This window comes from Bos taurus, chromosome 1 (assembly GCF_002263795.3).
Source record: "Bos taurus isolate L1 Dominette 01449 registration number 42190680 breed Hereford chromosome 1, ARS-UCD2.0, whole genome shotgun sequence".
NCBI classification, from domain to species: Eukaryota; Metazoa; Chordata; class Mammalia; order Artiodactyla; family Bovidae; genus Bos; species Bos taurus.
In genome coordinates, this window is record NC_037328.1 from 8612886 (window position 1) to 8639761 (window position 26876).

The following is a 26876-nucleotide window of genomic DNA, read 5'->3' on the forward strand; positions in this document are numbered from 1 at the left end:
AAGAGAAGGAGCATTGCAGGACTGATTTCCTTGAAAAGGTAAAAGCAAATGAGCTCTATCGCATAAGTGGGGTGGTCAGTCATAGAAAGGACTATGAAATATTGATTCACAAGTATCAGAGAAAACACCAAAAATGCAGTGAGCTAGTGGATGTGATGGTATTAGTGTATGGAATTTTACTTCTGAGTTCACCTGTTAACATTTCACCAAGAGGCTGGATGCAATGTCATCATGTGACCATGTTAGTGGGAAACAAGGAGGAGAAAGGAATGTAGAGGAGAGAATGCAGCCAAATAGTCATTTAGGACAGTAAGGGATTCTGGGTGAACTGAGTAGGGGACTGTCACAGGACTGCTATGCTAGGGATGCTTTTGAAATTAATGGTCATGAATTACAAATCCAATTGGTATCACATTTTATAGCATCAGATACCTTTTTTTGGGGGGTGGGTGTGGATCTGGCCATTGACTAGACATAATGTTAAATTTAACCAGAGTTTTGAGTTGTTTTTCCCAAGAAAACATAACTAAGAAGTTTGGTAAATAAGTTGAGTGTAAGAAAGGAAATTCATACACCCTGCACTCCATAAAAAGAGAAGTTAAATGAAGAGGCTATAAAACAGTGGAAAAGAATTGAGGACCATAACTAAAGACCATCAGAGATGAGGTAATCTGGTATATAACAAGGAATAAAAAGGTAGCAATTGGAGAGTAGACTCTTGAGTTCGAGATTTTGGTACAACTTTTGGTAATGATATGCTCAAGGTTATGATAAGACAGTAAAGTTGTAACTGGAGTGAAGAACAAAGTAACTATAGAAGTGAAAAAAAATGAGATAATCACAGAAGAATTTTCTAAGTAGATATTTAGAGCAAGAAGAATTATAAAATGAACCATGTTGAAGAACTTAATAAAGCAGGTTGAAAAATATTCATGGAATGTGAGCTAATGTGACCAAAAATCTATAAGCAATTAAAGCAAAGAGTTGTGGTAGGTGATATAGAAGAGTATTAAGAATAGATGGTATATGAGTTGTTTTCATTGACATATAGTTGATTTACGATGTCATTTTAGTTTTAGGTGTACAGCATTGAGATTTGATATTTTTATGGATTATACTCCATTTAAGGTTATTATAAAGTATTGGTTATAATATCTGTGCCATCCATTACATGCTTGTATCTTATTTTATACCTAGGAGTTTGTACTTCTTAATCCCACCCCCTTATATTGTACCCACATTTCTCTTTCCATTAGTAACCAACCACTAGTTTGTTTTCTGTATCTCTGAGTCTGTTTCTATATGAGTTTTAAAAGTGGGGACTTGGCAAAAAGAAGGGAGTTCCAAAAGGGTGGATAATACTATCAAGAGCAAAGAGGACACTTATCTAGTTTCTCTCCCTGGTCTTACAAAGACTGTGAAAGACAAACAAGCAAACACAGCTGTAAGAAAACAGCTGTAAGAAAAATACTTCCACATTAAGGAGAAAATTTTCAATTAGAGCAAGAAGGTGAAGATAATATTCAATACAAGCTTAAGGAGGTAGAGGCTTGCTTAGTCTGGACATCAGGAGGAGCTAGTGTTTCAGATATGAAGCAGCCCATCCTTAGGGCTGAGATATGATTCCAGGTAATGAGGACTCTTGAAATCTTGAGTGTCCTGTGGCAGTGACATAAAACAAAAATTCGGGTGTAAATGACAATTATCTTGTATAGTTTTAGAGATGCAGTAGGCTATGGTTTTTCCTGTGGTCATGTATGGATGTGAGAGTTGGACTGTAAAGAAGGCTGAGTGCCGAAGAATTGATGCTTTTGAACTGTGGTGTTGGAGAAGACTCTTGAGAGTCCCTTGGACTGCAAGGAGATCCAACCAGTCCATTCTGAAGGAGATCAGCCCTGGGATTTCTTTGGAAGGAATGATGCTGAAGCTGGAACTCCAGTACTTTGGCCACCTCATGTGAAGAGTTGACTCATTGGAAAAGACTGATGCTGGGAGAGATTGGGGGCAGGAGGAGAAGGGGACAACAGAGGATGAGATGGCTGGATGGCATCACTGACTTGATGGCCATGAGTCTGAGTGAATTCTGGAAGTTGGTGATGGACGGGGAGGCCTGGCATGCTGCGATTCATGGGGTCGCAAAGAGTCAGACACGACTGAGTGACTGAACTGAACTGAACTGAATGAATGAAACTCAACCTTTCTTGCCATTTCTGCAAGTAGATTTCTTGTAGTTCAAAACATGACCTGATGTCTTTAAAAACTTCTTCCTCTTCCTTTCTACTAAAACAACTTTCTGCTAAAAGTATTTTGCACTTATTCAAGCATTCTTGCCCTAGGTTTATTCTACTAGCCTAGATTTTTTTCTAATTGCCTCTTTGCTTTGATTTTCCTTTGAGTCTTGTGCAGCATGCTCTCTGCTTGCCCTAAGCCAATCACTCTTTCATAGTGCTAAAGACAGACAGATTTTTCTCACATGAAAATTTATCAATTTCATTCTCAAGTTCAACATTCTAGGGGGTTAAAATCTAAACACATTTCACAATATTCAAAGTATTTTGTAATCTGGCCTATACTCTCTTTAAGTCACATTAACCATTTTCCAGTTATAACTTTCTGCAGTTAGATGTGGAACCATACCTGTACACATGCCATCTTTTTGAAATCTTTTCTTAATATTTTCCCGTAAAGCTAAATCTGATTTATACATTTATTTCCAAGTAAAAGATAAATCCTCCATGTTCTTATCCCTAGGTATCCAAAGCTGATTTACTCTCAGTCCCACCTTTTCCTCTGGTGCTCCAGGGCAGGAATTATCTCTTCTCCTTCTAATTTTCCATTGGCATAACTCCATTAATCAGTGGGCTCCTTCAAGAATGATTTCCTTTGATTTTTTTTTTCCTTTTTTTCCCACTTGGTTAAAAATGCAATCTTGTCAAGTAGAAAGCTTACAGTAGATGCTTTAGGTAGACACATCATTAGGTGGACACTTTATTAACTATGTACACAAAGAACAAGATAACTTTAAGCATTACCATGGAATTCACTCAAATATAGATTTCTGTTTGTTTTATTTTGTTTTTTCAGAAGGAAATATTTGAATAAGAGGGAAAAACTGGTTAGGGGCTTCTAGTAACTTTAAGGACAAACGAAAAAAAGGTATTATTTTAAAAATATAGATAAATATCAATTGATCATGACAAATCCCTTTAATTGATTCCAGGTGTACCATTATCAACACAGAAGGGAGATTCATCCTTATTGTTGGAAAATTGATTTTGAGATCATTGTGCCTTCTGTTATTTCAGCATGTGGTATCAAGGTAAAGTAGATCATGGTAGGTGTAGTGAATTGCACTACTGGTCTCTTCATTAGTAGACTGATAGGTTAACCTTCATACAAGTGGATGATTCCTAATTGATATGTTTTGTGTAATTGAATTGGAACATTTCTTCCTGGTTTGTCTTCTATATTCTAAAGAAAGAAGTACATACAAATATGTGAACCAAAATGACTTTTCTATGAATAGTTGACAGGTGTCCTTAGCAACTGAAGGTGCATACTTTTTAACTTCTGGAAATGATGCCTTTGACCAAGTTATTTTTTAAAAGAGACACTAACAAGATTAAGAATTAGACTTGATAGTTGGCTAGGAGTGTAATTTGATGACTTAGTATGTCAGGGATATTTTCATTTCTTCTCTAATATTCACAGCCCTGTCTCTGGATAATTACACTTGTTTTAGTGTACATGCACCCTTCATACAATCTGTGTTTTATGATGAAACGTGGGTGTCAAAGCTGAGCTAACCAGCATAACATTAATCAGTATCCATGGGACTCAGCAAATGAGACTAGAGAAAACATTTCTAAAGTAGTATGCTCTCTCTGAACCTTTCAAGGTGGGGCATGGCAGAAATGTGCATACTGCTATGGTTATCTTCTTTCTCAGGAGTAAATCAGCCTTAGGATAAAAAGAGCTCATTATGAGAGGCAAAGTAGACTCATAAAAGGATCCTGCTTCCTGATGAGGTAGCAAAGCAAAAAAACAACAAAAAAAACATGAGCCTTTGAACTCTCCAGATAGCAGAGCCAGTAAATCCACTTTATTGCTTGAACTAATTGGAGTTACATTTTCCATTATGTCAAAATGAAAGACTGATAACCATTATACAGAGGATTGTTATGAATTGCCATAGCAAGGCTGTTGTTTTTTGGAGGCAGTTGCTCTTAAGATATGTTTGAGTGATGACAAAGACCATGTTTTACCAAAACATAGATTTCTTCTATTTGATCAAAGTATAGAAATTCCATAAAGGCATTAAATTTTTGATGGTGAACACAGAGAGCAGTCCTGACAGAATGAGGAGAAAGGACTGGTATATTTCAGTGGGAAGGATATGTAATTTTAAAAGCTTTTGGTTTCACTAAATTCTGTGGGGGTTTGGACAATGGGGAGCTGTGGAGGGAAGTATCTGGGGAAGATTATTGCTGGGGCCTCCAGGGAGTTTTGGATGAAAAGGATGTGTGGGTCCCAATTCACACAGATTGCTTGTCCCTCAAAAGCAGCCCCTATATATATGCAGTGCTTTAAGTTGATATAGATAGGTGGAAAACAGAATCAAAATTTAACAGTATGAAATATTTTTACCAAAGTTAATTTTTTGAGTGTTTGTACTCTTTTAGAAACTGGAATTTTCTAAAATAAATTATTTTTCTGTTGAGTAAAACAACATATATTTGGTTTTAGCAACATTAAAAAAAGTAGATTGAAGTGGGTTATAATTGAACTCCCCACAATATTCTTGCCTTTCTTATTTGAAAGTTCTTATTATGACTTACAATTAAGAATTTCAGGAATACTATTATGAATTTTCAGTGGAGTCTGAATCAGGGTTGGAATTTTGTTCTTTTTTAAGTCCCTTGGTTTGTTTGAGTATTTTTTAGGGTAAGGCCTGACTGGGGCTTCCCAGATGGCTCAGTGGTAAGGAATTTGCCTGCCAGTGCAGCAGATGCAGGAGACACAGGGTTGATCCCTGGGTTGGAAAGATCCCCTGGGGCAGGAAATGCAACCCACTCAACTATATTTGCCTGGAAAACCCCATGGACAGAAAAACCTGGCTTTTTTGTCAGTTCTTTGAATCAGGTGGCCAAAGTATTGGATTTCAGCTTCAGCATCAGTCCTTCCAATGAGTATTCAGGACTGATTTCCTTTAGGATGGCCTAGTGAACTTTTGTCTCCTTAAGAGTGTTGTTTATAACACGACCTTACTCTATCAGCTGCTTCCCTCTTTTCACCAATTAATTTTCATAGCATCCACCAACCTAAATGAAAGCTCAAACTGTATGACAAGTGAAGATTGCTATTGTCACATTCAAACTTGTTACAAATGACGATAAACACTAAATGACACATGAGTTCAAGATGTGAGTCATACTTAATTGTTTACCTTTGTGTGGAGAGCAGTATTCAGAAAACCCCTTTCAATTTGTTTATTCATCATTCTGATGCTTGGAAAAAAGTCATATCAATAACTAAAATAAATATACCAATAACATTCTTTTCCATCTATTAAGTATGGTGAAAAATAGATATTTAATAGGTAAAACCAAAGTTCTCAAATTCAAATCTTTTGGCCTAACACATTTTAAAAATTTATGCAATCTGTTTAATATATACTTAATACTAAAGAAGATACTCAAATATTTTATTTTATGGATTTTCATATAAAATACTAGATGCCTTTAACGCATATTAGGACTTTTTCTTTATTTTTATTAAATTTATTGTGCTTTACTACTTATGTGCAATGATAAAAAGAATTTAACACCATAAAACCAGCTCCAAGGTGCCAGTATTTCCTAAACTGATGAAAATCCAAATTACTTAAGTAAAGACTTGAGTATAGGTATATACTTTTTGGGAAAATAAATATGTTCTCAGAAATTTCAATTCTTTTCCATTCAGTTCAGTTTAGTTCAGTCTCTCAGTCATGTCCGACTCTTTGCGACCCCATGGACTACAGCATGCCAGGCTTCCCTGTCCATCACCAACTCCCAGAGGTTGATCAGATTCATGTCCATCAATTCAGTGATGCCCTCCAACCATGTCATCCTCTGTTGTCCCCTTCTCCTCCTGGCTTCAATCTTTCCCAGCATCAGGGCCTTTTCCACTGAGTCAGTTCTTCACATCAGGTGGCCAAAATATTGGAGCTTCAGCTTCAGCATCAGTCCTTCCAAAGAATATTCAATTATTAATTAATTAAAATATATTCCATGCCTTCCCTTGGGGGCTTGTGGCTGAGCTGGTAAAGAAGCCACCTGCAATATGGGAGACCTGAGTTCAATCCCTGGTTTGGGAAGATCCTCTGGAGAAGGGAAAGGCTACCCACTCCAGTATTCTGGCCTGGAGATTTCCATAGACTGTATAATGGGCTCACAAAGAGTCAGACAGGACTGAGTGACTTTCACTGTCACTTTATATTCCCTGCCAAAATATTAAATTTTGATATCATATTGTGTTAAATCAGAATGCATCTAGATAGGCAAACTTTCTCTGCAAAGAAAGATAAATAATATTCTAGCTTTGTGGTTCATAAAGTCTCTGTTGCAAAAAACCTCTGTTATTTTACAGCAGAAAGTAGCCATAAATCATATGTAAATAAATGAGATATCTGTGTTCCAATAAAGCTCTTTTTACAAAAATAAAAAGCTATGAGCTGGATTTGGTCCATAAGTCATGGTTTTCTGACCTCTGATCTAGATATGTAGAACATCATTTTCTAATTTCTTAAGTAGACGAATGTATTTGGTCTGCCTTCAGAATATGTGTGTATACATAAATATATCTACATATTTTATATATGTCAGGGGGATGTTGCAGGGGTGGTTCCAGACCACCACCATAAAATGAATAAATCAATAAAGCAAGTCATGTGAAATTTCTGGTGCCAGTGTGTATAAAAGTTATGTTTGGACTATTCTATAGTTTACTAAGTGTGAAATAGGATTATGTCTTAGAAAATGTACATAGTTCAATTTAAAAAATGCTTTACTGTTAAAAAATGCTAAACATCATCTGAACCTTTGCTGCTACTGCTGCTAAGTCGCTTCAGTTGTGTCCGACTCTGTGCGACCACAGAGACGACAGCCCACAAGGCTCCCCCATCTCTGGGACTCTCCAGGCAAGAACACTGGAGTGGGTTGCCATTTCCTTCTCCAATGCATGAAAGTGAAAATAGTAATTTTTTTGTTGTAGAGGATTTGTCTCTAATATCTGAGTGATCAGGGTAGTGATTGCGTGAAGGTTGGAATAGCTGTAGAAAATCTTAAAATAAGACAATGAAGTTTTCTGCATCAGTTGACTCTTCCTTTAATAACAGAGGAGAGCAATCTGACGCCATGTTGGATATTCCTTTAGCTCTAAGGTTTGTGCTCTGTCATTAGTCATGCGGGCTGTGAAACGTTGTCTAATAGAATGTTTCCTATAACATGAAACATGCATATAGCCTTTTACCAAGGCTCTGCCTCTAGGCTGGACCTTTAAAGCCATAACACTTTTCATTCACACAGAGACAAAATGTTGCAGAACAGAAAATGACATTTGTTGTATTGGGGGTTTGCAGGAAAACAGTGACTAGACTTAACCGGACAGCTGCAAGAACAAAGGATTATCACATACCCTCTAGAGTGTGGCCGGCACCAGGAAGTCTGCAACAGCCAGTTATGCCTGCCCTTGCCACCAGCTCTTACTATAAAAGAAGCCTGAATTTTAACTCAGGTAAAATGGTTCTTTAGACACTAGCTTGCCATTTACTCCATCTGCTGGCTTTCCCTGTAAAACTGCTGTTTCTTTTCTCAACATATCTCTCAGTGTGACCAAAAAGCACATGAAAAGATGCTCAGTATCACTATTTATTAGAGAAATATAAAAAAAACTACCGAAAGGTGTCACTTAACGTCAGTCAGAATGGCCAGCATCCAAAGATCTACAAGCAACAAATGCTGTAAAAGGTGTGGGGAGAAGGGAACAACCCCACGCCTGGGTGTATGTATACCCAGAGAAAACTCCAGTTCAAAAAGATATATGCACCCCCATGTTCACTGCACTGCTATTTGCAATAGCAAGCTGACAGGGAACTGACACATACACACTGCTGTATATAAAATAGATAACTAATACAAACCTGTTGCATAGCACAGGGAACTCCGCCCAATTCTCTGTAATGACCTGTCAGAAAAGAACCTAAAAAAAAAAAAAAAGTGGATATATGTATAACTAATTCACTTTGCTATGTAACTGAAAATAAAACATTATAAATCAACTACAATAATTTATTTTTAATTGCTATAATGGAAATATCTTAAAGAGGGTGATTTTTTGTCTTTTCAATCACATTTGCCATCAAAACTGATAATATTAAAAAAGGAGGTCCTGATGCTAAGTCTAATATGTAAAGAGCCTAGAGGTTTTCACTGCATAGTTATAATAATAAAAGGCTGAGTAAATTAAAAAATAAAGACTTTTTTTAGACTTAGAGAAATCGAATTGAAGTACAAAACACTAGACTGTAATCTAAAGAGACAGCAAATTTGAGAGTCATAGTGAGGTCTCCTAATCTGGGATAGATGCTGCTCAAACCAGCAACTAAGAACACTTGAATGGGAGTTTTGACAAATTTCTGAAGACTAAATGTAAGACCAGTGTAAAACGGAGAAAATCTTTGGATTTTTATAGGTCCCACTTCTAAAAATCTTACCAGATTATTATGGTGATGGCTCAAGAAAGATTGTATGTGGCTCTAGCCAGGAGAAGGCCTAGACATTAGAAATACACTCAAGATATTATAAGAAAGCCAACTTTCCACTGAAAAGGATTTGACCAGAACCTTGTCTGATCGATGACAGGGCACCAGCTGAAATCCAGCCCCTCTAGTCTTCCTGTTTCACCTAAGGATGGGGTCAGCGGGGAGTGATAAGACATTGGTTAAAATCACAATTAAGGTTGGTTACAAATAAAATTAAATACTGAGATTTAAATGCAAAATTATAGAACAATTATTCTCTTCCACATTCTACTCCAACACTAACAGAGCTCCAGGTTATAACAGTAGATTACAGATGAAAAGAGTGTAGGACACAGACTATCTGTGAGAGACCTCTTAGCAAATCCCAAAGACAACATGAAAAACAAAATCTAAGACATCAGAGGACTTTGAAAACTTTGGCACCTTCAGTTATGTCAAGCAATCAGTTCAGTTCAGTTCAGTTGCTCAGTCATGTCCAACTTTTTGCGATCCCATGAATCGCAGCACGCCAGGCCTCCCTGTCCATCACCAACTCCTGGAGTTCACTCAGACTCACAGCCATCGAGTCAGTGATGTCATCCAGCCATCTCATCCTCTGTCGTCCCCTTCTCCTCCTGACCCCAATCCTTCCCAGCAGCAGAGTCTTTTCCAATGAGTCAACTCTTCACAGGAGGTGGCCAAAGTACTGGAGTTTCAGCTTTAGCATCATTCCTTCCAAAGAAATCCCAGGGCTGATCTCCTTCAGAATGGACTGGTTGGATCTCCTTGCAGTCCAGGGGACTCTCAAGAGTCTTCTCCAACACTACAGTTCAAAAGCATCAATTCTTAGGCGCTCAGCCTTCTTCACAGTACAACTCTCACATCCATACATGACCACAGGAAAAACCATAGCCTTGACTAGATGGACCTTTGTTGGCAAAGTAATGTCTCTGCTTTTGAATATTCTATCTAGGTTGGTCATAACTTTCCTTCCAAAGAGTAAGCGTCTTTTAATTTCGTGGCTGCAGTCACCATCTGCAGTGATTTTGGAGCCCCAAAAAAGAAAGTCTGACACTGTTTTCACTGTTTCCCCATCTATTTCCCATGAAGTGATGGGATCAGATGCCATGATCTTCATTTTCTGAATGTTGAGCTTTAAGCCAATTTTTTCACTCTCCACTTTCACTTTCATCAAGAGGCTTTTTAGTTCCTCCTCACTTTCTGCCATAAGGGTGGTGTCATCTGCATATCTGAGGTTATTGATATTTCTCCTGGTAATCTTGATTCCAGCTTGTGCTTCTTCCAGCCCAGCGTTTCTCATGATGTACTCTGCATATAAGTTAAATAAACACGGTGACAATATACAGCCTTGACGAACTCCTTTTCCTATTTGGAACCAGTCTGTTGTTCCATGTCCAGTTCTAACTGTTGCTTCCTGACCTGCATACAGATTTCTCAAGAGGCAGGTCAGGTGGTCTGGTATTCCCATCTATTTCAGAATTTTCCAAAGTTTATTGTGATCCACACAGTCAAAGGCTTTGGCATAGTCAATAAAGCCAAAATAGATGTTTTTCTGGAACTCTCTTGCTTTTTCCATGATCCAGCAGATGTAAACTCCTAGATAAACATACACCATCACACCAAAGACCTATTTACCCAATACATCTAGTCCAGATTTTAACAAAATTGCAAAATGTGCTAAAAGCCAAGAAAGAGTCCGAAGAGACAAAGCAAATTATCAGAAATAGACTGATATTAAACAGATGTTGAAATTATCAGAGAATTTAAAATAGCTATGATTAACTTGTTATGAACCCTAATGGAAAAAAATTGACAACGTGGAAGAACAGATGGGTTAGATGGAAACACTAAGAAAGAATTAAGAGTAAATGCTGGAAATGAAAAACACTGGAACAGGTTTGAAGAATCCTTTGATCATCTCATCAGTAGACTGGACACAGCTGAGGAAAAGATCAGTGAGCTAGAATATATGACAATAGAAACCTCCCAAACTTAAACACAGGGAGAAAAAGGAATAGGAAAAGAAGAAAAGAGAGCGAGCCATAGGACAATTTCAGAAGATGTAACTCATGTGCAATTAGAATACTAAAAGGAGGAAAAAAAACAGAATGAAGAGAAAGATTTAGCCAAATATTTTCCAAAATTAATGACAAATAATAAAGAATAGATGCAGCAATACAGTATACTAACGCATATATATGGAATTTAGAAAGATGGTAACGATAACCCTGTATACGAGACAGCAAAAGAGACACTGACGTATAGAACAGTCTTATGGACTCTGTGGGAGAGGGAGAGGGTGGGAAGATTTGGGAGAATGGCATTGAAACATGTAAAATATCATGTATGAAACGAGAAAAAAAAAATAAAGAAACAATCTTTTTCATAGGAAAAAAAAAAAAAGAATAGATGCAGGAAGCTCAGAGAATATCAAGCAAGCTAAATACTTAAATACTGAAAAATCCACAGTAGGGATAATGTATTCAAATTTAAGAAAATAAAAATATTTTAAAAGACAGAGAAATAACACCTTATCTGCAGAGGAAGAAACAGAATTATATGGGACTTCTCAACAGATAACTCACAAGAAGTGTGCTGTGACAAATTTCATTCTTTTTTTTAAAGCTAACAACACAGAATTCTTTGTCAAGCCAAATTATGCCTCAGAAGTAAAGAAAAAAAAAACTTTCTCAGAAAAACAAAAATTTAGGATATTCATCAACAAAAGAAATATCTTGAAAGAAATATAAAAAAAAGTTATTCGGGGAGAATTGAAAATATATGGGTCAGATATCAAATCTATGTAAAGAAAGGAAGGATGTAAAAAAATAAATGAGTAAAATAATTGTTAATTATTTCTTTTTAGTGATATAAAAATAACTTTAAAATAAAAACAAGAACAACATATTTTGCACTTATAGATTATGGCTGAGTCTAAAGTTTAAGGGGCTTCCCAGGTGTGGGAAAGAATCTGCCTGCCCATGAAGGAGACTCAGGAGATGCAAACTTGATCCCTGGATCAGGAAGGTCCTCTGGAGGAGAAAATGGCAACCCACTTCAGTATTCTTGCCTGAACAATCCCATGGACAGCTGGAGCCTGGCCGGCTACAGTCCGTGGGGTTGCAAAGAGTCGGGCATGACTGAGTACATCCACACGTGTCTATTGGGTGGGTGGTAACAGAAGGTCCCTATAAACCATGAGATTTAAATGGTAAACACAACGATAAAAGGAAGTGCAAACAAAAACAAATGATGCAACCAAAATTCAAAACCTACACGTTTGAAAATCAAAAAGCCATTTAAGCACATAAACACTCTGAGTCACCCTTGTTCCAACAGTAACATTATTTACTCTCAAATATGGATAATCTTAGAATACTCTTGAGGATATTTTTTTGCCTATCTATAGCATTTTATGACATAAAGTAAGTTATAAATAATAGCCAACTAATTGTAGCTTTTTCTTCTACTTGCCAATAATTCACTTACCATAAAAATACACTTTGTATATTCTACTACATTTTTATTCATTTATCAAATGTCTAGTGAATACTAACCACAGGTAACTGCATCATAGAAATATCTTGCAGACGTTTTCGGGCATGTATTATGTAGTGGCCAAGTTTGAAGAATCTGAAAGTTTCATATCCTGGACCCATCACTTACAAACCACATAAAGAAAAGTGAAGTCCCTCAATCGTGTCTGACTCTTTGTGACCCCGTGGACTGTAGCCCACCCGGCTTCTCCATCCATGGGATTTTCCAGGCATGAATACTGGAGTGGGTTGCCATTTCCTTCTCCAGATCTTCCTGACCCAGGGATTGAACCCGGGTCTCCCACCTTGTAGGCAGATACTTTACCGTCTGAGCCCCCAGGGAAGTCACTGTACATCCCATGGAGTTCTCCAGGCCAGAATACTGGAGTGCCTAGTTTTTCCCTTCTCCAGCAGATCTTCCCAACCCAGGAATCGAACCGGAGTCTCCTGCATTGCATGCAGATGCTTTACCAACTGAGCTATGGAATTCTCCTATAAACCATGTGGTTGTGAGCAATTTGTTTATCCTTTCTATATTTCACTTTCTTAATCTGTGTGCTGTGTGTCTTAAGTCACTTCAGTCATGTCTGTCTCTTTATGATCCCATGGAATATAGCCCACCAGGCTCCCCTGTTCATGGGATTCTCTGGGCAAGAATACTGGAGTGGGTTGACATCTCCTTCTCCAGGGGACCTTCCCAACCCTGGAATATCCCCAGGACTGAAGGACTGCAACTTTTCACTTTCATTAATATGAATGTAACATATTTTCAGAAGAGGACACTTATTATTTAGTTTTACAAAGTTACTCTAAGGAAGAAAACTTTTGAAACAGATCAGCTTCTCAATCCTAAAATTTTCCTTTTCCTATTCATCTCCACAGCACAGAGTCAGGAGGAAACGTGTTGCCAACGGGTGTCCATTTCTAAGACATGACACTGTAGAAATGATAGATCAGACCTGGAAGCAAGTAGAAAGCCTTTTGAAAAAAATTGGAAAACAGTCTGATTTTCCCCTCCTGCATGCTTCCTCAGGCCAAAGATACATTGGATGCTGAAATATTTGGGGCACTTAATATGTCCTTGAGGCAAATATAAATAAGATAGCATCTTTGTTTCACAGTGACTGTGTATTTATTGACTGTACATTGATTTTGATTGCTTTTGTGTTGTTCTTGTTCTGGAAATGCTGTTTTATACTTTGTCGGAAATAGGAAGAGAGTTTAGGTTCATTTGACCTATTAGCCTTACTATGACTTGTGTGTGTACCAGAAGATTTTCCAATGCCTGATTATTATGGAAAAAATTATGAAAGTGTAAGACTTTCTGGGAACTAATTGGCTGTTGCCACAATTTCTATATTTTCATAACCAGTGTCTGGGTATTTTGATATTATTATTTGGATGGAAAATCATGCAAAGAATATTAAATGTTTTTTTTTTCTTTTGCTTCAATGACTGCCAGATATTAAGCAATGGTTAGAATGTACTTCCTTTGAAAAGAAAAAAAAAAAAAAAAAAAAAACCCACACACAGACACTGTTCAAGTACTTTTTACCACAAAAGGAAGATTAGCTCCATTAAGCAAACACATGTGAAACTCAAACTCATTTTAGAAAATAACTACAATTAAGAAGTAATGCAGATCTTCCCTTTATAATTGCAATATACCAAAGATATGCATTTCTAATATTTTTCAAGGCTACAATTGCTATTCAGTTTTATAGAGACACTTGTTATAGAAGCACTTAGAAGGACTTATATTCTCTGAATATATTCTAAAAGTAAATTTCCATTATGCAACAGCTGGACAGAGAATCCAAAAAATTGGAAATTCAAACTCTTTAGTAGAGGCCATTAAAGTTTATCCAAATGAGAAAGTGTAGATTTGGCTGAACCACTCCCTTACCTTCATAGAATAATCACTTAGAAAGAAAAACTCCCTGGATAATTCAGATGATTTGGAAAAGATGTTCTTCCTCAGAAAATTATTTTAAACTCTGAAACAGAAAGTCAAGTTTCCCACACTATCTCACACACCCTAAAAGGAACTAGTTTGTAGCCAGTGGTTACACCCTTCCCCTCTCCTATCTGAGTCTTTGGAAATGGATTCCAGCATTCTAAATATACTGGATCTCTTCTTTAAAAACTCAAAAGGAATCTCTAACTTCCTAAGGACATATCATGTATCTGCTAAACAAGAGAAGAGCTTTAAAGACAAGTTCATTTCCTAAATGTCAATCAAAAAGGTATACAGAAACCACAAAAACAACTGAAGACTCCAGAAAGATGATGCTGTCAGTGACCACGGAAAACTCAGTCTGTGACTTACAGGGTGGCCGTCCGCTGGATCTTCACTGAGGTGATGAGCAACGCAGAAGTGTCAGCCAGTTTGTTCCCAGGGCTTCTGTAACTGTTTTCAGATGGATACTTGTGCAAAGTTAAAAAAAAAAAAAAAAGAAGAAACATGAATCTTCTTCTCAGAAATTGTTCTTACAACAACTTTGCTCTGAAATGTAGCCACAATGGAGTATTTCTTGGAAAACATGAAAGTCTATATAGTGGATAACTTACATGAATAAAGAAAACACATATGATAGTGAAACACTAGAGAAAACTTAACACTCTGGCAAGGGACTCATGATACATCAACACAGAGACCTGCGCTTCTTTACAATATGAGCTGTTGATGAGCAGGCAGTGGGTGAAAAATAAGTCTCAAACACATTAAATATAAGGGCAGTGAATGGGAGAATGGATCTCAATAAGGATCCTACAGGGTAATTGAATTTGGTGGGTGAAAAACAGAAACTGGCTTTGGAAGGGGCAAGAGACATTTCTGTCTTAGGGTATTGTTTACATCATATCCTTACAAATGAGCTGGAGATACATAGAAATATGAAATTATAGGTCAGCCATATCATCTTGCCTTGAAAAATGTTCAGAAATGGAAGGCTGTACTTACATATTTCCACCTATTTATGTATCCATTCATTAGTATCGCTACAGAAGGAGATAAAAACTAAATAAATAGGAAAAAACAACAACAACAAAAATGAATGAGACAAGTGACTAGGTCTAAACTGGAGCGAAGTGACACTATATCAATGGATTTCTACGTTATCTTTGGAAGGTAGACTAGACCTCCTAGGACGTGGCAACTAAAAAGATTCTGAGGACAACAAAGTAGTCATGCGACGATCAGGGACCGCATATTTCAGGAAGAAGAAAACAAGGTCTTTGAGTTCAGTCAAGTTTGATTTATTTAGAAAGCAGCAAGAAAGAAGACAGTAACAGGAAGAAAAGTGAAAGTGCTCTTTCAAAATAGTCGTGAAAAGTTGGGAGCACCACAGGTTTCTCACCGTGATGCACTTATTTTTTAGCTTATTTCTTTTTTTTTTATTTTTATTTTTTTATTTTTTTTTAATTTTTATTTTATTTTTAAACTTTACATAATTGTATTAGTTTTGCCAAATATCAAAATGAATCCATCACAGGTATACATGTGCTCCCCATCCTGAACCCTCCTCCCTCCTCCCTCCCCATACCATCCCGCTTATTTCTTTTTTTAAATAAATTTGTTTGCTTTTAATTGAAGGATAATTCTTTACAATATTATGTTGGTTTCTGTCCATATATCAACATGATGCACTTAAAAATCAACCAACCAATTACCACAACCAGTAACAGCAACAAAAGCAAACTATGTCCAAGATCAAAACCAATGAGCTGGATTAAAAACCATGATGTAGGGAAGCAATATAGAAAGAAAACAAACTATTTGGTGAAGGAGGACTAGAGTCCACTCAGTGAAGCTAAACTATGGTCTGGACTGGTCCGAGTTTTGATTGAAGGAACATCTTATTGTTTCTAGTTTTTGAGTTTCTTTAGTTCAAAGATGATTTTTTCCTTAAATCTGATTGTATCAGGATGAATCAACTGAATATGTACAACTTGGAAAAGTGAATTAGATCAAGATTTGGGTCTGAACCTCTACAACATATGATGCTTAAAATTTTCAGTTTAGGGGTGAGCACACTCAGGGGAGCTGAATGATTTTAACCCTGTTAATTATCTTTTAGCACACAAGAAGGTCAAATTCAGGTGGAAAGCCAGGAAAGTATCATAATAGTACAATAAGATTAGAAGGATAACCTGAAAGAAAAACATCTCTGAATAAGGTATGAACACAGAAGTGTTTTACTGACTGTCAAGGTAAGGTTCACCTACAAAGATGCTTCAGTTCAGTTCAGTCACTCATTCATGTCCAACTCTTTGTGACCCCATGGACTGCACCATGCCAGGCCTCGCTTTCCATCACCAACTCCCGGAGTTTACTCAAAGTCACACCCATCGAGTCAGTGATGCCATCCAACCATCTCATCCTCTGTCGTCCCCTTCTCCTCCCACCTTCATTCATTCCCAGCATCAGGGTCTTTCTAAATGAGTCAGTTCAATAAAGATGCTTACAGAATTTAAAATCTCCAAAGAGCACTGACTGAACATTGAAGCAGATAGGCAAATTCTTACCCAAGACCATACTAATTGCTTCATGTTTCTTTATTAATTATGCAATTATTTTTAAACCTGAAATATTTTGATGTATTTATTGAAAGGGATATTATTCAACTGATAAAATAAATGCTTCTAAACTTCTCAGAAATTTGAAAGTGCCTACATGTATGTATTTCATGTTCATGTTTCAGTTAAGACACAAATATAAAAGTTTTCAAGAAAATTATGAGCTGTAACATATAATAATTTCATGACTGAAGGTACTTTTAAAATTGTAGAGCAATATACCTATGTGAATTTTAGTATTAGTATGCTTTCTTGTTGTTGTCACTAAGTCGTGTCCAAATCTTTGCAACCCCATGAAGTACAGCACGACAGGCTCCCCTGTCCTTCACTATCTCCCAGAGTTTGCTCAAATTCATGTCCACTGAGTCAGTGATGGTATCCAACCATCTCATCCTCTGTTATCCCCTTCTCCTCTTGCCTTCAATTTTTCCCAGCATCAGGATCTTTTCCAATGAGTCAGTTCTTCTTCACATCAGGGCCAAATTATTGGAGCTTCAGCTTCAGCATCAGTCCTTCCAATGAATTGGAAGTGTTGATTTCCTTTAGGATTGACTGGTTTTATCCCCTTGCAGTCAAAGGGAATCTCAAGCATCTTCTCCAGTGCCACTGTTTGAAACATCAATGCTTCAGCACTCAGCCTTCTTTATGGTCCAGCTCTCACATCTGCACATAGCCACTGGAAAAACCATAGCTTTGACTATATGGACCTTTGTTGACAAAGTAATATCTCTGCTTTTTAATATGCTGTCTATGTTTGTCATGGGCTTCCCTAGCAGCTCAGTTGGTAAAGAATCTGCCTGCAATGCAGGAGACCCAGGTTTGATCCCTGGGTTAGGCAAATACCCTGGAGAAGGAAATGGCAACCCACTCCAGTATTCTTGCCTGGAGATTTCCATGGACAGAGAAGCTGGGCAGGCTACAATCCATGGAATCACAAAGAGTTGATGTGTGAATTTCCCTTTCCCTTTTCTTTTCTTCCAAGGAACAAGCCTCTTAATTTCATGGCTGCAGTCACTGTCTTCAGTGATTTTAGAGCCCAAGAAAATAAAATCTATCACTGTTTCCATTTTCCCCCCATCTATTTGAAATGAAGTAATGAGACCAGATGCCATGATCTTAGTTTTTTGAATGTTGAGTATTAAGCCAGTTTTTTTCACTCTCCTCTTTCACCTTCATCAAGAAGCTCTTTTGTTCTTCTTCACTTTCTATTTTAGAGTGGCATCATTTGTATATCTGAGGTTGTTGATATATCTCTTGGCAATTTTAATCCAGCTTGTGATTCATCCAGCCTGGCATTTCACATGATGTACTCTGCATATAAGTTAGATAAACAGGGTGACAATATACAGCCTTGACATACTCCTTTCCCAATTTTGAACCAGTTAGTTGTTCATGTCTGTTTCTAACTGTTGCTTCTTAACTTGGACTACAAGGAGATCCAAACCAGTCAATCTAAAGTAAATCAGTCCTGAGTATTCATTGGAAAGACTGATGCTAAAGCTGAAACTCCAATACTTTGGCCACCTGATGTGAAGAACTGACTCATTGAAAAAAATCCTGATGCTGGGAAAGACTGAAGGCGGGAGGAGAAGGGGACAACAGAGGGTGAGATGGTTGGATGGCATCACCAACTTGATGGGCATGAGTGTGAGTAAGCTCTGGGAGTTGACGATGGACAGGGAGGCCTGGTGTACTGCAGTCCATGGGGTCGCAAAGAGTCGGACATGACTGAGTGACTGAACTGAACTGAACTGAACCTACATACAGGTTTCTCAGGAGATAGGTAAGGTGTTCTGGTATTTCCATCTGTTTAAAAATTTCCAGTTTGTTGTGATCTGCACAATCAAAGGCTTTCACATCATCAATGAAGAAGTTGTAGATATTTTTCTGGAACTTCCTGGCTTTCTCCATGACCCAGTGAATGTTGGCAGTTTGATCTCTGGTTCTTCTATCTCTTCAAAACCCAGCTTGTACATCTGAAAGTTCTTGGTTCACATATTACTGAAGCTTAGCTTGAAGGAATGTGAGCATAACTTTGCTAGCATGTGAAATGAGAGCAATTGTATGGTAGTGCAATGATTCTTTAGGTTTAGAATGAAAACTGACCTGCTCCAGTCCTTTGGCCACTGCCAAATTTTCCAAATTTGCTGATATATTGAGTGCAGCACTTTAACAGCATGGTCATTTAGGATTTTCAACAGTCATTTCATTCTTTCTGAAGCTATTAGTAATTGCCCTCTACTCTTTACCAGTAGCACACTAGACACCTCCCAACCTGGGGGCGCTCAACTTCTGGTGTCATAGCTTTCTGCCTTTTCACACTGTTCATGGGGTTCTCGTGGCAAGAATACTGGGGAAGTTTGCCATTCCTTCCTCCAGTCAGAACTGCTTTGTCAGAACTCTTCACTACATCTGATCCATCTTGGGTGGCCATGCGTGGCATGGCTCATAGCTTCCTTGTTACACAAGTCCCTTCACCATGATAAGGCTGTGATCCTTGAGGGGCATTATTATGTTAGCTTCTGATAAATGATTGGAAATAACTAATTCAAGTCACTATGGAATCTTGTCCAATCGGACACTTCAATACTTCTAGTTCCTTGTTGTGAAGGCTCCAAAATCTTATGCTTCATTTTTTGTAACTCCTTTGAGGTCTGCCCTTAAATTTTTTTTATTCTATTAAGATTACCTGTATGGTCTACATCTTTCTTCATTCCTCACTTAGAGTCTCTGTCCTCACAAACCAAGTCAGTTCAGTTTAGTTGCTCAGTCATGTCCGACTCTTTGCGACCCCATGAATCACAGCATGCCAGGCCTCCCTGTCCATCACCAACTCCTGGAGTTCACTCAGACTCACGGCCATCGAGTCACTGATGCCATCCAGCCATCTCATCCTCTGTCGTCCCCTTCTCCTCCTGCCCTCAATCCCTCCCAGCATCAGAGTCTTTTCCAATGAGTCAACTCTTTGCATGAGGTGGACAAAGTACTGGAGTTTCAGCTTTAGCATCATTCCTTCCAAAGAAATCCCAGGGCTGATCTCCTTCAGAATGGACTGGTTGGATCTCCTTGCAGTCCAAGGGACTCTCAAGAGTCTTCTCCAACACCACAATTCAAAAGCATCAATTCTTTGGTGCTCAGCCTTCTTCACAGTCCAACTCTCACATCCATACAAGACCACAGGAAAAACCATAGCCTTGACTAGACGAAACTTTGTTGGCAAAGTAATGTCTCTGCTTTTCAATATGCTATCTAGGTTGGACATAACTTTCCTTCCAAGGAGTAAGCATCTTTTAATTTCATGGCTGCAGTCACCATCTGCAGTGATTTTGGAGCCCCCAAAAAATAAAGTCTGACACTGTTTCCACTGTTTCCCAAACCAAGTCAAATATCCCAAAATAAAGTATTAGCCCCAACATTTCTTATCTCTAAAATGTCTTTTGTATCCCACGATTTTTTAAATAAATATCTCACATATGTTATCTCTAAGTTATGAGGTTTGTTGTTGTTGTTGTTCCTGTTATTCTAAGATTCCTACCAATTAGTAAATTCAAGAGTGTGATGAGCAGGATGGCTTTCTAAAGCTTTCCAGTCTCTAAACACTTGACTAGGTTATATTAAATCACACACACACACACACACACACAATCTATAGATAGAATTGAGATCATGACTTCTATTAATAGATGAGAAGATTATCCTGGATTATTCAAGTGGGTAATGGGGTAATGGAGGCGATGGAATTCCAGTTGAGCTACTTCAAATCCTAAAAGATGGTGCTGTGAAAGTGCTGCAACTCAATATGTCAGCAAATCTGGAAAACTCAGCAGTGGCCACAAGACTGGGAAAGGTCAGTTTTCATTCCAATCCCAAAGAAAGGCAATGCCAAAGAATGTTCAAACTACCTCACAATTGCACTCATCTCACATGCTAGCAAAGTAATCCTCCAAATTCTCCAAGCCAGGCTTCAACAGTATGTGAACCGTGAACTTCCAGATGTTCAAGCTGGATTTAGAAAAGGCAGAGGAACCAGAGATCAAATTGTCAACATCCACTGGATCATGGAAAAAGCAAGAGAGTGCCAGAAAAACATCTATTTCTGCTTTACTGACTATGTCAAAGCCTTTGACTGTGTGAATCACAACAAACTGTGGAAAATTCTTAAAGAGATGGGAATACCAGATCACCTGACCCATCTCCTGAGAAATCTGTATGCAGGTCAGGAAGCAACAGTTAGAACAGTTAGAAGCAATAGACTCGTTCCAAATTGGGAAAGGAGTACATCAAGGCTGTATATTGCTACCTTGCTTATTTAACTTATATGCAGAGTACATCATGTGAAATGCCAGGCTGGATGAAGCACAAGCTGGAATCAGGATTGCTGGAAGAAATATCAGTAACCTTAGATACACAGATAACACCATCCTTATAGGAGAAAGTGAAGAGGAACTAAAGAGCCTCTTGATAAAATTGAAAGGGGAGAGTGAAAAAGTTGGCTTAAAATTCAACATTCAGAATACAAAGATCATGGCATCTGGTCCTATCACTTCATGGCAATAGATGGGGAAACAATGGAAAGAGTGAGAGACTTTATTTGGGGGGAGGGGGCTCCAAAATTACTTCAGATGGTGACTGCAGCCATGAAATTAAAAGACGCTTGCTCCTTGGAGGAAAAGCTATGACCAACCTAAACAGCATATTAAAAAGCAGAGACATTACTTTACCAACAAAGGTTCATCTAGTCAAGGCTATGGTTTTTCCAGAGGTCATGTACAGATGTGAGAGTTGGACTATAAAGAAAGCTGAGCACCAAAGAATTGATACTTTTGAACTGTGGTGTTGGAGAAGACTCTTGAGAGTCCCTTGGACTGCAAAAAGATCCAACCAGTCCTGACTAAAGGAAATCAGTCCTGAATATTCATTGAAAGGACTGATGCTGAAGCCGAAACTCCAATATCTTGGTCACCTGATGCAAATAACTGACTCATTTGAAAAGACCCTGATGCTGGGAAAGATGGAAGACAGGAGGAGAAGGGGAGAACAGAGGATAAGATGGTTGGATGGCTTCACCGACTCAATGGGCATGAATATGAGTAAACTCCAGGAGTTGGTGATGGACAGGGTGGCCTGGTATGCTGCAGTCCATGGGTTGCAATGAGTTGAACATGACTGAGTGATTGAACTGACTAATTCAGGTGGGTTCAGTATAATTATAATAGCTCTAAAAAATAAGAAACTTTCTCTTACTGCAGAAAGATATAAAGAAGGCAGATAGGTGCAAAGTGTAAAAAGAATGTGTTATCCTGTCACTGATTCTGAGAAGTAGCCATCCATACAATGATGAGAGAGAAACATCTAGAGGCTAGCAGGACCCATATGATAGCCAGTAAGGACGCTGAGATCTTCCACCTACAGGCACAAAGAACTTCATTATGCTTGGAACTGAGATGAATTTGACAGTGGATTCTCCTTCAGGGTTTTCAGATAATAGCCCTTGCTTACCGACACCTTGATTTTGGCCTTGTAAATTCAGAGTGTATGATCCAGTGAGCCCACTTAGCCTTCTGACCCTCAGAACTGTGAGAACATAAATGGGTATGAACATAAATGGGTATTGTTTAAAGTTCTAGGTTTGAGATGATTTGTTACAGCAGCAAGAGAAAACTCATGTAAGTGAAACCATACACCTCAGATTTGGACTCAGTCCACATGCCAAGACTTGAACCTATAAAACCCTAATTGGAACTTGAGTCCATGGTCTTCCAACTGAGATTATATATGTGGTTTCAGCACTTAATGAAGCTCAGATTCTTGATGTCATATTGCGTAAAGAATTCAGTGAGAGACAAAGTGATAGGTAAGAAGTGGATTTATCTAGAGAGAAAACACTTCACAGATGGGATGTGGGCCATCTCAGAGTGCAAGAGTGGCCTCAAAATGTGATGTGGTTAGTTTTTATGGGCTGGGTAATTTCATAGGCCAACGAGTGGGAGGATTATTCCAATTATTCTGGGGAAGGGGACAGAGATTTTCAGGAATTGGGCCACTGCCCACTTTCTGGTCTTTGATGTTCCATGACCAGCCTTGGAACTGTCATGGTGCCTCTGGGTGTGTCATTTAATTTGTTGATGTGTTACAGTGATCATATACTGAGGTTCAAGGCTTAGTAGAAGTCCATTTGTCTGCCTGTGGACCCATTTGGTTCTAATCAGTTTATATTGTGTCCTGGGCCTATGCCATCCTTTCAAAGGTTGTGCCCTGCCTCCTTCCTTCCTGTTTCATGAGAATTCACTGTTCCTAAATAACCTTTGGTTATTATTAACAAGATTAATTGGAGATGAGGGGTACTAAAACTACTAGCACTGATGGGAGGTTTTCTACCACTGTGATCAGAAGAATGTTAAAGAGCACAAAAAAGAAAAGAGGTTTAATAGAACCTGAGTATTTCTTGGAAGTCATTTATATTCAGGGCAAAATGTCAGCAGCAACTACCCCTAGTATGTCTTTAAAACATATTTACATCAAAGAGGGTATTTCTTTTGTTCTCATTAAGAAGAATTATGGCAAGTTCATGTAACTGAAAGCCCTACCTCAGTTGGTTTGATTTTTTTTTTCAATATATGAGTCATTACCAATGCAGTTCTTAAATTCCCACAAGAAAAGAATAAGTACTTAGCTGACAAGCAATTATTTTTTTTTCATAAACAAAAAGCTAAGCAATTCTCTTCTTCCTATTTTACCCTAAACTCTATTATGATGTGTTGGTTTTTCCTTTAATGCCATCAAAGATTGCGGCTGTTGTTTAGTCTCTAAGCCATGTCTGACTCTTTTTCAACCCCATGGACTGTAGCCCAAAAAGCTCCTCTGTTCATATGATTTGCCAGGCAAGAATACTGGAATGGGTTTCCATTTCCTCCTTCAGGAGATCTTTTCGACTCAGGAATCAAACCTTCATCTCTCCCATTAGCAGGCAGATTCTTTAACACAGAGCCACCAGGGAAGCCCTGTCATCAAAGATTATTATAAAGTAAAAGCTAAAAACTTGCATTTAGCTGCTTGTATATATAAAATAAATGAATAACTCCTTTTTCCCCCCTTATTAAGTCAGTATCTAATTTAAGACCCATCTCCCACTTACTGATTTTATTCACTTTTTAAAACAACTTTATGATACAACAAAAATGGACTAAAAAGTGAAAATTCTGGAGTTAACTGGGAAGATGTTAAACTATTTTAAAATATTAAGGCAAATGTTATTGCCACCAATAAAGTAATTTTAGAAAAATACTTTGATATTTTGTTAATGCCTTTGACTCTTGAGAGTCCCTTGGACTGCAAGGAGATCCAACCAGTCCATCCTAAAGGAGATCAGTCCTGGGTGTTCATTTGAAGGACTGATGTTGAAGCTGAAACTCCAATACTTTGGCCACCTGATGCGAAGAGCTGACTCATTTGAAAAGACTCTGATGCTGAGAAAGATTGAGGGCAGGAGGAGAAGGGGACAATGGAGGATAAGATGGTTGGATGGCATCACCGACTTAATGGACATGGGCTTGAGTGTACTCCGGGAGTTGGTGATGGACAGGGAGGCCTGGTGTGCTGCAGTTCATGGGGTCAAAAAGAGTCAGACACGACTGAGTGACTGAACTGAACTGAACTGAATTTTGCAACTTTCTTTTATACAAAATTTTGCATCCTTTTTATATTCCAAAAATACTTATTATAGGTAAATAATAATTTCATTTCACACTTTTTCACATAACTTTTCTGCTCTTGTGATATCTCTGAATCAATACTTGTCATGAAAAAAATATTAATAAGTGCTTTGTGAGTAATTAGGATATGATAGTATATAGAAGCAGGAAGTCTCTAACAAATTTGGCAGACTGCTTAGATTATTACAAGATAGTTTTGAATTGTATGTAGGCAAAGAGTGATTGAGGTGGCACTAGTGGTAAAGAACCCACTTGCCAATGCAGGAGACATAGAAATGCAGGTTCAGCCCTTGGGTCAAGAATATCCCCTGGAGAAGGAAATGGCTACCCACTCCAGTATTCTTGCCTAGAGAATCCCAGGGACAGAGGGAACCTAAAGGGCTACAATCCAGAGTTGCAAAGAGTTGGACATGACTGAAGTGATTTAGCATGCAAAGAGTGAATATGTTAGTTGCTCAGTCGACCCTGACTCTTTTGTGATCCCATGTACTGAAGCCCACCAAGCTTCTCTGTCCATGTAATTCTCCAGGCAACAACACTGGGGTAGGTAACCATCCCTTCTCCAGGGAACCGTCCCAACCCAGGGATGGAACAAGGGTCTTCTGCATTACAGGTGGATTCTTTACAGAGGATGAGATGGTTGACTAGCATCACCAACTCAATGGACATGAGTTGAGCAAACTCTGGGAGATAGTGAGAGACAGAAAAGCCTTACGTGCTGCACTTCATGGTGTCATAAAGAGTCAGACACAACTTAGTAACTGAGCAACAACAAAAGAGTGCATAAAAAATTTAAAAGTATCATAAATTCATAACTTCAATTTCGATATTAATTTTTTATGTTCTGATGTGGTTATAACTCTGCTTATTTTAAAATATTTCTTATATAGGAAAATTAAGAACTCTAATTTATAATATTCTTATCTACAATATTCTTGGAGCATTATTTAATTTTCACCTATCCATTTGTTCATTCATTTATCCAGCAACTATTTAATTGAGCATGTCTTATATAGTAAGCACTTTTCTAGATTATGGGGGCATAGTAAAGGTAATAAAATAGCCCCCCAAATCCTGTCTTCATTGAAGTCACATTATCATTGACAGAGAGGTTCCTAATTCAATGAGTGTTTATAGAATAGCTCAAAATATATTATTCATGTGAATTTCTATATACCTGACTTAATTTAGTTCATCTCCAATTATTTCACTCTTTATCTGGCAACCTTTAGAAAATAAAATATCAATCCCATTATGCTCTTAAAGTTGTTGTTAAAAAAACAAAGAAACAAACATACATGAACACTAACCCAGAGGATAGCAGGATCAACTTACTCTGCTTAACTTGAATGAGGAAATATTTTTTCCCATTTTACAGCTGGAAAATAAGGGACAGGCAAATGTTAAGTAACTCACTTGAGGTCAGTCAGCGAGGATCAGTTGAGTCTGGGCTGTAACTCAGAAGTTCCTGATTCTCTGTGGTTGGGCCACAAGTTCATAGCCGCTGGCTCATAGCAGCTTCCGGAGTAGAGCATAGTTTTCCTGTAAGCTCTAGAGAGTTAGGCTGACACATCAACATAAGTGCTTTCAGAAACCAGGCTCCAAGGAAGGTCAGTGACCACAGGTTCTTATTGCTTTAACCTTTCTGTCCACGTTGAGGAAATTCACAACAAGGTAAGACTTGCCAAGAGAAGGAAAGCAAGAAAGATAACTGTAGGATGTTGTGCCTAACAGTCCATGGGTGAAAATTTAGGGTTCACAGAGTCTGGGAAAATTAACTTTTCTGCAGCAGAAGTTGTGAAATTAAATTTACCACTCTTGGCAGTTTTCTGACAAATATTTTTGTTTTTTCATTAATCCCAAAAGAAACAGTACTAACTCCAAGTTAAAATTAGAGCCAGGCCAGTGAAGAGACTGTGAATCTTTATACCTGAGAGTTTAATGTGCTATAGATTTAGACAGTTAAGCCTGGGAGTCTGAAGAATAATCAACTTGGATTCAGGTGCAGCTAAATCAATTCCAAAAACTCTGGCGCACAAAATGCAGGGTTTCCTGATTTGATGGATTGCAGTGCACTTGGGTGGGCTCAAAAACTATGAGAGAAAAACAAAATTAAATGCTTTTAAATTGACTCAAACCACTGGATTGCTAACATTCAGCACATGAAAATAAGGACACAGTATTGAAAAGTTGCATTGCAAAAAAAAAAAAAAAAACCAGCACAATAGAACAAAAACAAACAAAACA

General features: G+C 38.0%; 1 long non-coding RNA gene across 1 annotated transcript; it reads right to left on the bottom strand.

The window, feature by feature from the left end:
- Positions 1-5745: 5745 nt before the first annotated feature.
- LOC132346258 (uncharacterized) lies at positions 5746-14760 on the bottom strand. The gene is made up of 3 exons (XR_009496031.1): positions 14669-14760; positions 8183-8241; positions 5746-6229 (listed from the first exon to the last, which is right to left on the bottom strand). It is a non-coding gene; the product is annotated as an uncharacterized lncRNA (long non-coding RNA).
- Between the last annotated feature and the right edge of the window lie 12116 nt (positions 14761-26876).